Source organism: Myotis davidii, unplaced genomic scaffold (assembly GCF_000327345.1).
Source record: "Myotis davidii unplaced genomic scaffold, ASM32734v1 scaffold130, whole genome shotgun sequence".
Lineage (NCBI taxonomy): Eukaryota > Metazoa > Chordata > Mammalia > Chiroptera > Vespertilionidae > Myotis > Myotis davidii.
In genome coordinates, this window is record NW_006285040.1 from 5,114,154 (window position 1) to 5,129,681 (window position 15,528).

A 15,528-nucleotide genomic window follows, 5' to 3' on the forward strand; every position below is an offset into this window, starting at 1 on the left:
AACTGTGCTCAGCCACAAGCCAGGTTGACGGCTGCCAGTACAGCAGTTGTGGTGGTGGGACCCTCTCCCGCCTCCTCAGCAGCACTAAGGATATCTGACTGCAGCTTAGGCCTGCTCCCTGCTGGCAAGTGGACATCCCCTGAGGGCTGCTGGGCTGCCAGAGGGATGTCTGATTGCCAGCTTAGGTCCAATCCCCCTGGGGAGCAGGCCTAAGCCAGCAGGTGGTCATCCCCCGAGGGGTCCCACACTGCAAGAGGGCACAGGCCGGGCTGAGGGACACCCTACCGTTGAGTGCACCAATTTTTGTGACCGGGCCTCTAGTATTATAATAACTGTGTATTGTGCCAGATGGGTACTAGTAATATAGGGGACATCGCTTTGTAAATTATATAATTGTCTGACCACTATACTCTACACCTGAAACTAATATAAAATAATATTGACTGTCAAAATATATAAATAAAATACTGCATTAAAATAAAAAAGAGATGACTTAAGGTACAGTAAGAAGTTTGACTAGACATGAAAAAGAACTTCAAACTAGTTAAATATTGTAAGTCTCCCAAATAAGAAAAATAAAATGGTCCTATTTAGAGATCTTTAAAGCAAAAAAGCAACTTTTTTTTCAAGTTTTACAGAATCCCCAGGGGAGACCTGCCTTCAATGGTTTCACGAGATTCCTTTCTGTTCTCAGAATACTGACTCCTTCTCTGTCCTTAACAAGGGCATCCCCATTTTAGTATTTGAAGCCAAAGCCTAAAGCAATTCAGACTTTGGCTAATTGATTAAATTAATTTCTACCTTTCAAGTTTCCATGTATATAAAGTTACCCAATCAAAGGAATTATTTTCTCTAAACTAAGAGGATGGAGAGAGATGCCATTACCACATACAGACATACCCATTGTGAAGTAATATGTCCTCACTCCCACATGCAAAACTGGTCTTATTCATCTTTCCAGAAATTAATTCAGTCTGGAAAATAAAACACATTTTAATATACATACTTCCTGTTGCTCTACCCACTTACTTATTTGCATTTTCAGCTTTTAATTAGGTTTGGAATATAAATCCTTTGAGATTAACTGCTTTATTCGGTTTATATAATTACTATACTATCCTCAGGCCCAAAGTCACCATAGGTAATTGGTGAAAAAAGTCAAATTGGATCAGTGAGTTTTTGCCAAAGTCTGCGTGACCCAGAAGCTTTTCTAAAGTAGTTATGGAACTCTGGTCTACTTATTTCTTATTGTTGTTTCCATAAACTTCTCCTTCTATTCCCTTGCCTAGGTCATATCATCTATGCCCAGGAATTGCCAAGTACCAGAATTACATTTAGCCCAAACGTTTACTCTAAGTTATAGACCAGTGATGGCGAACCTTTTGAGCTCGGCGTGTCAGCATTTTGAAAAACCCTAACTTAACTCTGGTGCCATGTCACATATAGAAATTTTTTGATATTTGCAACCATAGTAAAACAAAGACTTATATTTTTGATATTTATTTTATATATTTAAATGCCATTTAACAAAGAAAAATCAACCCGAAAAATGAGTTCGCGTGTCACCTCTGACACGTGTGTCATAGGTTCGCCATCACTGTTCTAGACCCATCTAGCATCTTCCCACCTGACATTCTTTTTTGAACATTTCAGATGGTTCTTGGAATCCACAAATCTAAATCTTAACTCAACCTGCTCTTAAGTTCTCCTTCCCTAAAACCTGTGGACCTCTCCAGGGCTGTCTATCTCAGGGACTGGAGCTACCGTCCATTCAGTTATACAAGCCAGAAAGCAGTCTCAGTGAGGCCTCCTGGTTTACACCTCTTAAAGCATCCTTAAAACTCATTTTCTGTATGTCTGTAGCCCCGCCCTAGCTGAACTACATTATCTTTTACTGTAATATACATACTACTGATCTCCCTGAACCACTCTGGCCCCCTCTTCAATCCATTCTGCACTATAGGCAAAGTGATCTCTTACGATTAAAAAAAGAAAAAAGACCCTTCCACTCTGATAATGTTATAGAAAAGATAATATCCTAAACCTGGTTTAAAATGGTCCTCATGACCAAGCCTGTTCCTCTATGATGACCCATGTGTCTGTTTCTGGACCCTACTAGAGCCCCAGCTTTGCCATGTGTGGGTGAATCACTGATAAGTCGGACACCTCACTAGACTAAAGATCTTTAAGGAAAGAACAATGGGCATTTTTCTAACAGTTTTATTCCAGCACTAACACAGTTCATAGCACCAATGAGTGCTCACCAAATAATATTTCCATGAGTGAATAGACAGATGACCTTTTATTGAAAGATAAGTAGCTATCTGTGGGTGTAAGTTCATAAAGATATAGATAAGGATCACTTTCCTATGTAACTCTTCCTCCTCTCCCAGAATGTTTGAAATTCAAAGACTAAACTCTGGCTGGTGTGGCTCAGTTGGTTGGGCATCATCCCATGCACTGAAAAGTTGCTGGGATTCCTAGTCAGTGCACATGCCTGAGTTTTAGGCTTAATCCCCAGTGGGGGGCGTGCTGGAGGCAGCCAATTGATATTTAGCTCCATGAAAGACGTCCATGTTTCTCTCTCTCCCTCTCCCTTCCTCTATCTCTAAAAATAAATTTAAAATATTTAAAATCATATTTTTTTTAAAAAGGACTAAGATACAAGGTATTTTATCCCATCATTTGAAAAAGGCTAACAATAGAAATTCCTTTGGGAGCTGAAGGGAAATATTTGTAGCCCCTGGAGGCAGTGTGTCAAAGTGGGGGGAAAAAGGGGGCGGGCCGGGGCGGGGGTGAGAGCAAGGCTGCTTTTGTTGCCAAAGTCTCTGAGGCCTTGGAGGAGTCACCTGACAAGAGATCCTGCACTATGTTCTGTTCTAGAGCTCCCTCTTCTCATAGCAGCAGGTTTAATTCCATTGCAAACTCTAGACACAATCCTGCCAAAGGGCAAGAGAAAATTAATGAGTTAAGAATCTTAAATGCTCTGGGATTCACCTGAGCTGATCTTGACCTTGTAATTTAGGTGTGACGTCTAGGTTTCTTATCCAAAGTCATCTCCTGAAATACTTGTTGGAGTTCTAGTAAAAATGTGTGCACAGTTATTCCTTAGGCCTGTATCTTTCTTTTGATATTTGACCAGTATTGGCTCCTTCCTCACATTCTTGCAAGTCCAGGGACTGGATTACTGCTAGAAATGCCCACACCTTGACAGGGACATGTTGCTGACAAATTCTCCATCTGCCTTGTTCACCTGGATTCTCTATCCCTGTGCTCTGTCACCGTTGGGCCCACTTTTGGACCCCTTCACACTGCAATTGAACTGTTATCCATTGTTTGTCTATTTTTTCAAACCCTCCCCCATGAGAGTTTGCTTCACATGAGAGGACACGTCTAATTACAAAACCTGATTCCTCCCTGTATGTCCCATGCCACTGCATTTATTTGGTCATATTCAGTTGTGTCATTACGCTCTAGGATGTATGACTAAGAAAATTTTAAAAAGTTGTGCTTCTCTGGAGAAGGGATGCAATTATCTCTGAGACTAGTTATGATGGACAGGCTTTATTTCTACTTTCTGATACCCCACATTCTTGTGTAATCAGTCCCTTCTCCTGAGTGTTAGCAGGGCCTGTGATTTGTTTCTAAACAAGAGAATAAGGCAAAATTGATGAGAGGTCCCTTTCTTAATTTTGTTACATAATACTGTCATTTTCTTCTTGCCCAAAGACTTTCTGAATTGCTGGCATTGACCAAGAAAGTAGCCTAAATGGCAAAGAACTCAGGGAAGACTTTGGCCGAAAATCAGCAAGGAACTGAGGCGGTCATTCCAACAACCCACAGGAACAGAATCCTGCCAACAACCATGGGAGGTCTGAAGCTGATCCTTCCCCAGTCAAGCAGCAGGTGGGACTCCAGCCCTGGTCACACCGTCACTGAACCCTGTGAGAGACCCTTAGAACTAATCTGTGCCATGATTCCTGACCAACAGAAAGTGAGGTAATAAATGTATATATTTTAACCACTAAATTTGTAGTAATATGTTATCTAATCTAATAAAAGAGAAACATGCAAATTCACTGCAGGAGGCTTGGTTGCCCCGGCGATGGAAGAAGCCAAGCTTCCTGCCTGCCCTGGCGGCTGTGGCCTCCACTAAAGGCAACAAAGTTTCAATTATAGAAGATAAATAAATCCCAGATACCTGCTTCCAGCCAGCCTCCACTGGGATCTTGGGTGGCTGGGGCCATGGCCAGCCTGCAAACAGCCATCAGACTCTCACCCTAGGATGGCCACAACCTCATGGGGTAAGGGTCCCCGCTGGGGGGCTGTGGCCAGCCTGCAAACAGCCAAAGCCCCTCACCCAGGCTGGCCAGGCACCCAAGCGGGACCTCCACCCTGATCCAGGACACACTTTACGGCAAACCAGCTGGCCCCCGCCCATGCACCAGGCCTCTATCCTATATAGTAAAAGGGTAATATGCAAATTGACCCGAACAGCAGAAAGACTGGGAATGACTGGTCACTATGACACACACTGACCACCAGGGGGCAGACACTCAATGCAGGAGCTGCCCGCACTCCCACAGGGGGAGCTCTGCTCAGCCACAAACCAGGCTGATGGCTGCCAGCACAGTGGTGGTGGTGGGAGCCTCTCCTGCCTCCTCAGCAGCACTAAGGATGTCCAACTGCAACTTAGGTCTGTTCCCCGCTGGCAAGTGGACATCCCCCGAGGGCTGCCGGGCTGCCAGAGAGATGTCTGATTGCCAGCTTAGGCCCAATCCCCTGGGGAACAGGCCTAAGCCAGCAGGTGGTCATCCCCCAAGGGGTCCCACACTGTGAGAGTGCACAGGCTGGGCTGAGGGACCCCCCTGAGTGCACAAATTTTTGTGCACCGGGCCTCTAGTGAAGCAATAAATGACTAAGTTCACTAGTTATTAAAATTACAAATGCCTAAAGGTTAAACTATTTCCCACTGCCCAGAAGATAATCAGCACAATTAACTGATTATCATAGGACAATTTAAAAGAAAACAAAACAAAACACTATGATCTGGAAATCATAAATATGCCCGATTTTAATTATCTGTGTAAATCACTCATTCTACCTTATTTGAGCCTCTATGGCCCTATTTTATAAATAGTAAAAGATCACAAACTAGTGGCCTATGGAATTCTGACAGTCACCAAATTTATTGTTTGCCTCCCTGTATTCAACTGGGAGTTTGTTTTAACTAATTACCAACATCCAAAAAGAGGAATATCTCACATAAAAAATAAAGATTTTTAATTATTCTTGGAATAAAAAAGCCCAAATCTCACCCTTATCTTGAGAAGAATGGCTACTGTCAATTTCTGTGGGCACTTCCTTTCCAGCTCAGCATAGTTGCTGCCAGTTTCAGTGAAATCCCTGAGACTAAGTGTTGCTTCCAGTATTTATGTGTGCATAGCATTATCAAATAAAAATAGAACATGAAATATTTTTAGCACAAATTTGCCTTTCAAATGTGGGAAAAGAAATCTAGATAGGATTGGTTCCTATTCGGTTTCTAATCAACTCCCAAGACATTTTGGGGTTAACAAAATATGTATAAGATTGTACATAGAAAACACAAAATACCAATAAAAGAAATCAAAGAGGATCTAAATAAATGTTCCATGTTCATGTTGGAAGACTCAATATTATTAAGATGTTAATTTCTCCAAAACCGATCAATAGATTCAACAGAAAGCAATCAATACCACAGCAAGCTATTTTGTAGATATCAACAAGCTGATTCTAGAATTTATGTGTAAAAGCAAAAGACCTAGAATATTCAAGATTTCCACCATCCACCACCTTGCCTCAAAGAGAAGTTTACTCCTGTATTTTATAATTGCACTATTAAGCTTAAAATGATTAATTTTTCAGAAAATATGATGGATTAATTTATTATTATTATTTTATTATAGGTTCTTTTGTGTAGACTTACATGGCTCTAATTTTGAATCTTGATGGTCAGACCACTGATGTTCTAAGGTAGGGGCCTAAGATATCATGGTGTTAAGGTATCGTTATAATTGAAGCAAGTTAAATACTATTTCCAGCTCAAATTTTTGAAACATTTACTTAATAAAATGAAATAATGTCTCAATCTTGGCCTTATGGTCCTGGGAAATGAATTCTATTGTTGATTTTTATATTGATTCTCTACATCTACGTCTACATCCTATCTAATAAAGAGGGAATATGCTAATTGACTGCCCTGCCCTCAAAGATGATGGCGCCCATAGCCAATAAAAAGGGAATATGCTAATTGCTGTCCCACCCTCAAGGATGGCGGCGCCCACAGCCAATGAGAGGATATGCTAATTGACTGTCACGCCCTCAAAGATGGTGGTGCCCACAGCCAATAAGGAGGGAATATGCTAATTGACTGCCATGCCCTAAAAGATGCAGCGCCCACAGCCACAAGATGGTGGCGCCCAGTTCCCTCAGCCCCACCGGAGTGGCAGGCACTCAGCAAGACTGGGCCCTCCAGCCTCCGGAGTCCCTCAGTCCTCCCAACCCCCAACTGCCCAGGGCTGCCCGAGGCTCAGGTAACCAGGGCTGGCCGAGGCTTGCGCTGCCGGCAGTGGCAGCAGCAGAGGTATGATGGGACTTTGCCTCCCCCTGATTGCCGGGTCACCTCCCACCCCTGAGGGCTCCCGGACTCTGAGAGGGGGCAGGCTGGGCTGAGGAACCCCTCCTCCAGTGCATGAATTTTGATGCACCGGGCCTCTAGTATATACATAAAGTGGTCGTTAATTTTTCTTCTACTCTTGTTTCCACCATCTGCCCACACCTTCCAAGTTGTATTTTCTCTATACAAATTAGTCTTCTAAGGCTAGTCATATAAATTTGATGCCTTGGGCAAGGCTACAACTGCACAGTGGTGTTTGGAAAAGGGATGTAAAAAATAATTAGCTAGGCTTTACCAAGTGAGGTTGGCAGAGTATCATTCTCTTCAACTCTTTTTTTCTGAATAAAATTGCTATTCTTTATATATCAGCAGCAACTTGAAATTTTTTTATAGTAAAATGTTGGGGGAACATATTGGAAATAACAATATATTTCAGTATAATAATCAGTTGGAAAGAAAAACATAGAATATACTTTACCCATAGGAAAAACTTTGGAAAATAATAGATGAATGATCACATCTGACAAAAATAATATAAAATATCTTAGAAAAACCATAACAAAAAATGGTAAATGAACATTACAAGTTCTGCTTTTAACTAACTCAGCTGAGGACTGAGGACTAAGGCTTTTATGAACTTCTTTCAGGAATAACTTAAATCCCTACACATTTCAAGAACCTAATTTAAAAAAAAAAGTAAATATGATATTCCATTAGCAAAAAGTTACCCTAGTATTTTGACAGCAAAAAGTAATGTAAAATATATTTAAAATAAAATTACATAATAATCTGATTAGATGAAAGCAGTGTTACATAAACATTGTTAAAAATAGGAACATAATGTATTTTGATTTTTTTAAGGCTCTCTTAAGATTGACTCATATCATTTTATCAATTCAATTTTGTTTGACTTCGAGGTGACTTGATTTACAGATGACTGCTAACAGGAAACATACCAGAAGCAAATGGAACTGGCAAACAGAACGCTGTCAGAGAAGTTAATATGCTTTTGCTTTTAGCTTCTTTGTTTTTGCTTTTCGCTGTTGAATATGCAAATACCTCATATCCAGGTCAAACAATCTTTCTGCAATAAATATTTATATTTCTGTAATTTTTATTAATAGCGGCCTCAACAACTCAACAACCAGCACATCTTCAAAGATGAACTGTGAGCAAACAATAAGGATTCTGCTGTGTTAAGATGAGCAGGACATGGTTGCCGCCCTCTGGAACTGACAAGCTCTAGTCTAGGGTGAGGATTTATCTGAGATCACACTGTAGCATCATTGCTGACAGAACATTGCCAAGGGTGTATAATTGTACTTGTGATGAATAAAACTGTTGTAATTTAATGTGTTCATTAATGAATCCGAGGAGAAGGTAGTGTAGGTGACTCTCAGCAGCTGCTGGCTTCCTGAGCCTTCCTGCAGCAGGGCTATTTCCACTCCCTTAGCACCATCCTCTCTCTTCATCTTCAAGAGCTTGACTCATATCATTTTATCAATTCAATTTTGATAAACATTCCTCCTCCATCTCTCTCCCTTTCCGTTGCTTTCTCCAGCCTGTCTTTTTCATTCAGATCTCAGCACGATGTAACATTTTCTCAGGAAGTCTCCTTTCAACCTCCTCTTCTGTGATAGGGGCTTCTTCTACAAGCTCCCATAGAAACCTGTCATGTCACTTTTATCACTTGGGTATTGCTTATTTGTATGTGTATTTTTCTTCTCTAGACTGAAAAGTTTCAGAAGTCTGCACTGTCTTGCCTTTTCCACTGTTTGATCTCCAAGAACCAGGGTGTTGCAATTAATTGCATCACATTTTGTGCCATTGCATAAACCATTAAGTAAATGACGCCCCCTAGGGATGTATAGTATGCAGCCTGTGCCAGGTTTTGTATAATTCTGTCCTATAAGTCTTAATAAAAACTACTATTTGTGAGATGAATGAATACTAAACCAAATATTTCCTAAAATTTTCCCTAATTCTAAAATTCTGTGGCTATTCATAAAATTTACAAACTAGATCTCAGTATAAATTACAAAAACTGCCAACTACACGACATAATATTCAGTTTCATATTTATAGGCATACTCAGTTTTAATATACAATCATATAAAATACAAGTTATAGCAATAGTAACAGTGAAAGATATTTATTGAAGAACTCAATGTAAGATATATGTGCCTATATATACAATAAATACATGTCAAAAACTATCTACAAGGTTGATATACTTATAATTATGTATAGATGTAAAATTGTGTATCGCTGTTGACTTGTGGGTTCTTTGATATTGTTTTTAACATTTATTAAAAGTATTCTTTCAATATTTAAATTATACCAGTTTTTACAGTGGGAGTGCTTTCCTGAACCTAGACATTTCCATACCAGTTTTGGAGCACTTCCTACTTTCTGATATAACAAAATAATTTAGGCTTAGTTTACACACCCAAAATCCAAAATTTCTGCAAAGAGCCCCAGTCCCTTCCATTTAGAAACCAAAATCTGGGCTCTAGGTATCTCAATGCCACCAAGGGTTCATTGCTTCTAGGCCCTGTAGGTGCACAAAACACATAGATACCCACATGTGCAACATACATACATTGTATTCATACATCTAAGGAGAGACTTCCCTCTCATTTATCATTCCGTATTTTATTTTTTCTCCTCCACAGTGAGAATACTGGTTTCAAGAATAGTATAGTTAGTTCTTTGATTAATCTTATAAATACAAAATTTGAGAATGCATTCATACCAGCCCTAACAAACTTACGAAGTTAATATTCATCTGGAATTCATTTTGCTCTTAGAATATATCACAGCAAAGGGATAAAGTCAGAGAACCACATATAAAAGTTACTTGGGCTATTTTGTTGTTGTTGTGGTTATAAAGTTGATGTCATTTTACTTTTGTGGTTTCTCCATCCTCTTAAATTCAACTTTCCTTTTAGAATATGTAAAACATTAACATGGTTCAAGAGTCAAATTTGCATTAAAATTACATTCTGTGATGTTGAATTCCTTTCTACCCTGTTTTCATCCACTGCTTCTAGATCATTTATTTATGGTCCATAATACTGAGATTTATAGAGATGTTTAAGTTAGAAATAAAGAGAAAATGATAGATTGTAATCTGTGAAGTAGTACATAGGGTATCTCATATTCTTATGGAGTTAATACACAGGAGCACATTTCAGGCATGATATTTTATATTTAAAAGCACAAATATATTTAATGACGTATTTGAGTATTGGTTTTAATGTTATATAAATCAAATTTTCGTTAAATGTGTTATTTAAAAGAAACCTTTTTTTGTGACCCTCACATCAATGATGGAAATCAACTAGAAAATGATGATATCTATGGTCATAAAGTGTCATTTCAAAGGTAGAAGCTACTATGTTGACAGAAAAGTACTATAATCTGGTCAAAAATTACTTTTCCAGAAGAAAGACTTTAATGGCTACTGTCAATGAGCTCTAAATATGAGGTCAGAAGACTCAATTTGTAGTCTTAACTCTGTCTTAAGTAGTTGTTGCACTTGGGCAAGAAATTTCACCCCTCTATGCCTTAGTTTTCTTATCTGTAAAATAAATACATTGGGGGGAAAAGGAAGTAGAACAAACACGTTTAGTCTAACAATTTATGATTTTTATAATGCTATAAGTTGTTACCAAAAATTTATTTATTTTTCAGTGATTCTCAAACTTTTTGTTCCAGTGATTAACTTTGAGTCATTCATTATATGCCAACTATTACCCATTATACCATACTGAGCTGGGGCCCAGAACTGTCCATTTTTAATAAATTAGTGTCCCAGATGCTACAACTGCAGAGATCCATGGACCATACTTTGAAAAACCTGGCCTGCATATGGATGTATGTGGCTGGCCTCAAGTTGAACAAACCTTAATATTGAAGAACTTGGTTACCTATGTGGCATGATTCCAGTAGCTCTGAATATGTTTCTTTGCTTAAAGATAATACTTCTCACATCACATTTGATGAACCATTATTTTCAGAATAAAGTCAATCCTTTAGAGAAAAACTGAATCCACAGTAAAATGGCTGCAAGTCATTCATATTTTAATATAAATAATTTGTCAAGTTATGCAATTTTATAGCTTAGAGGGATATTTGTGAATTGACTCAAAGCCCCAATTATATCATTCTATCTGAGAAGTGAAGTTCTTAATTCATGGTCTGACAATGAATGTAATGTCAAATTCAACAGTGAAGTCAAATCTCTTTGCTTATGTCATGTTCATTAAACCTTGGACCCTTTCTTTTCTTTGAGAAGTCCTGCATAAGAATGACGTATGGCCCTGACTGGTTTGGCTCAGTTGATAGAGCGTCGGCCTGCGGACTGAGAGGTCCCAGGTTCGATTCTGGTCAAGGGCATGTACATTGATTGCCGGCATATCCCCAGTGGGGGGTGTGCAGGAGGCAGCTGATCGATGTTTCTCTCTCATCGATGTTTCTAACTCTCTATCCCTCTCCCTTCCTCTCTGTAAAAAGTCAATAAAATATATATTTTTTTTTAAAAAAAAGAATGACGTATGGTAAATTGAACAATGCCTTCCAAAGCAATACAGACATTCCTAATTCCTGGAGTCTCTGGATATTACCTTACCTGGTAAAAGGGCCATTGAAGGTATGATTAAGTTAAAGATCTTGAGATGGGGAGATTACCTAGGTGGGTCCAATGTAATCACTAAGGGTCCTTAAAAAAATAAATAAAGGGAGGCAGGAAGGTCAGACAGAGAGGGCCTAGTATTGAAGCCAGGGAGAAAGATGAGGAACCAAGGAACAAAGACAGCTTCCAGATGCTGAGAAAGGCAAGGAACAGAGTCTCCCCCAGAGAATCTAGAAGGAACCAGCTCTGCATTAGCTTGATTTCCCCCCTATATAACTCCTTTCTGATTTCTGAACTCTAGAATTGCAAGATAATAAGCCCATGTTGTTTTAAGTCACTAAGTTTATGGTAATTTGTTGCAGCAGCACAAGAAACTAATACAGGAGGTTGGAGGAAGCCTAGGGCACTGGAAGCCAGTAAGCAGAAAATTAAAAGGAGGAACAAGGAAGGAGGATGCATGACAAAGATGACTCATTGGATGAACCTCAGTGGAGCTAGTGGCCACATTCAGAGCTTAAGGCAAAACAGAAGTTCTAAACAAGTAGTTTGTACTCCCATACTTTAAGTAAATGGGAAACTTTATCTGCTTTATCCATGAAGCATGAATGAATTCTAAACATATACTAATGACACTTGTGACTCACCAACTAGAGGACACAGCCAGTTTTCCAGCAGTGCTAATGGATTTGCACAGATATTGCAGTACTCTGCTTTTCATTCTCCTTTTAAATGCTGGAATTGGTTTGTAGGTCAGACAGTCTATAATCCAAAGAGATTACAATTGACTGGATTCTGTTGAAACTATCTCCCCAACCATAGTCAGATCCCCGCATGTAAAAACCAAGTTGGAACCATTAATTAATTTGTAATGTCACCTAGGAAAAAAACTTTCTTAAAAGATAATTTCCAAAAGAATATTTTATCAAATCTAACCTTTATACTAAGTCTCCTTTTTAGACTTAATACATTCAGGGCCCCTTTATAGCAAGAGAGGTAATTGCCAGGGCATAGTGTCAAACAGACCTGAGTTCAAATCTTTGTTCCTCTACTTACTTGCTGGGTAACCATGAGCTAGTTACTTGGTCTCTATGCATCTGTTTCCTCATCCATAGAATGGAAATTAGAGCAGAGCCTATTCTATTGAAGTCATGGAAAGATAACATGGGATACAGTATAGAAAGTACGCTTAGTTCAGTTGCTATTATATTGAGCCAACCTCTAAAGCAGCAGTTCTCAACCTGTGGGTTGCGACCCCTTTGGGGGTCGAACGACCCTTTCACATGGGGTCTCGCCTAAGACCATCAGAAAACACATATATAATTACATATTGTTTTTGTGATTAATCACTATGCTTTAATTATGTTCAATTTGTAACAATGAAAATACATCCTGCCTATCAGATATTTACATTACTATTCATAACAGTAGCAAAATTACAGTTATGAAGTAGCAACGAAAACAATTTTATAGTTGGGGGTCATCACAACATGAGGAACTGTATTAAAGGGTCGCGGCATTAGGAAGGTTGAGAACCACTGCTCTAAAGGCTCTAAAATGAATGCTATGAATGCTTAGTATCTTTGAGCATTTTTTTCTCTGTGTCTATGGTTTTCAATCAGCCTGGTAGATCCTTATAGTTTCTGAGGCAGAGTCTCAGGGACTTCCCTGTGTGGAAGAACGAAACCTGTGGGGCTCTGGATCCTTCACACCACCTTCTACTAGAGCTGTGCATGTTAGTCCAATAGAAAGGCTAAGTAACATTCCTACATACAAAGGAGAACTTTTTTCTCTGCCATTTCCACGTTGCCTTCCCCATCAAATACAGAGCCTATCATATTCTCCCCATTCCTGGTATAGGTTTGCACAGACTCCACAGAAATAGCCTCCAGGGGCTTCCTGGCTTTTGTGATAGAAGCCTAAGTCCTCAGGAGAACTGGGGGTGAGGTAAGGATGTAGAGGGAGTCAAAGGAGAAGGTTGGTGGGAAGGGGCAGAGCTTGGCAGTACCTGGAGGGAGAGAAGGACTGTCTTGAGGCCATAGTGGTACTACCCACACCGGGAGGAGATGAGTAAGGTCTGAAAGTCCAGGTCTGAATTCTGAACAATAACCATTGACAGAGGGGGCACGGAGAGGAATGATACCTGATGGAATGACCCTGAGAGGTGTGGACTATCATTCCATAACTTGATTGTGTCTCTTTACCAACTACACAATGCAAGTTCTTATTCTGATTTTATTATGTAACACAGCTTATAATTCCTGATTGTGTTCATTCTCTGCTTAACCTCCTTTTAACTCCAAACCACGGACGCCTGTACTGGAATAGATTGCTGCCTTGATAATATGTGCTCAGCACTTTAAATGCCTGATCTCATCTGAATGTGACAACAGCCTTAGAGAAAGATAGTTTTGTGAGGTGGTAGTTGAGCTTCATGGCCAAGATTGTGGATTTTAGAGAATTGCAGAGACATGGTTTGAACCCAAGTCCATTTGTCTGCCATTAAATTATGCTGCTCCGAGGCAGTGATCACAACCTGTGAATCCACACCTCGAGGCCCATCAAGTTAGGGCCAGGGTTTATATATGCAGTGCTGGTGTGCTTGATAAAAGATAGACTCACTTATATAAAAAGAAATTTCAATAACCTGGACAACTAACTCTTTTAGGCACTATGTCAAAATGATACAGCAGTGCATAGATAAAGCCCCATTTGAAAGTCAGGTAGGGATTTTGGGGGGCTGACGGAGACTCACCCCAGGGAAGAAGAGCCAGGGAGAGTCAGGCAGATGAAGCTCTCGAGACCACCTGCTGCACTAAGCAGAGGGAAAAAGAACAAGCTATAGATAAGGAATTAAGACCATGTGGGTGGTGTTTAAGAGCATGACCTCCAAAATAATCGGAATTGAATCTCATTTCTGCCACTTGCTTTGTGACCCTGGGAAATTGAACTTGTTAATGAGAACCCTCTAGGATAGAACTTGTAATTCCATCATGTTGCCAAATCTGCCCCAGGACCTAGTGCACTGAGGTCAAAGTTTATGCTTTGTTTCACTTTCCAATTAACCTCCCTCTTTTGAGGTGCACAGGGGGTTTTGAGTACTAAGTGAGTGCATCTGGGTAAAGCTTCTAGCACAGTACCTGGCACATCCTGCGGTATGCCTTGTTGTGTGGTTTAAATGAGATAAGGCAAAGAGCCAAAACCCTTAAGTGGTCAGCAAAATGCCAGTAGGTCTCTGGCCAAGTTCTGCTCTCTTTCTCTCCCTGGGACCCGCGGTGCTTTGTGTCCAAGCCTGCCTTGAGACAGAGGTAAATGGAAGAGATGTGTATGTGGCCAGAGATAAAATGCTGCCACAAATTCTTCACGCTCTACTCCCCAAGAGAAAACTAAAGAAATCTCGTACAGAAGATGTATAAAATCTGACAGACGATTTAAAACAACAACACAGGACATTTTAACAGCCATAAGGAGGAATAGTTGGTAGAGAATATTAGCATTTAAAAATATATAGAAATATTAATATGAAAGAAAGCAGAAATGAATTATTTGAAAAAGCACAGAGTAGTCCATAGTGTGGTCATCAGAAATAATTAACAATGAGGCCCCTAGAACTCTAAGGAAAGAGTTTAAATTCAGAGAGCAAAGCAAGAGGGTATGCAAACATCTTAGAAAGATGTCAATCTTATAATGGTCAAAAAAATAAAATTTTTGGTGCTTAAAGTATTTCCTTAAAATTCACTGTGGAGCGGCTCTTTCTCCAGCAAGCTGAATTGTGACACATTACTCTACTTAACCTTTAAGAAATCACATTTCCTGTTCCTTTTCTGACTCAAAAAATTGTAGAAGTGTTTTTTTCTCAATTCTAAGCCCATTCTGTTCTGTCTTTTGGGCTCACAGGACAACAGGGGGCTGTCTAGGGATAGATAAGGCAGCCAATACATGTTGAAACCAATAGGAGAATCCTTTCTTCCACCTTCGCCTGTCCACTCTGGGGTATCTTTGGAAAAACTCTGCAATAGGCCAAACCCATTCTAAGGTAAATGGTCAGCTTGAATCCATCCCAGTCATCTTCAGAAGCAGGTTTCAAATACCTCAGGCCTGGTAGATGTGATCACCTATTTTGAGAGGAAGACCTGGAGCATGGGAATTGAGGAAGCTGGGGAAGCAAAGAGTGTCACAATGGAGCCAGGCAGCCACACAGATATGGCCTACCTGCTAGGGTGTGAGCAGAAAAGCT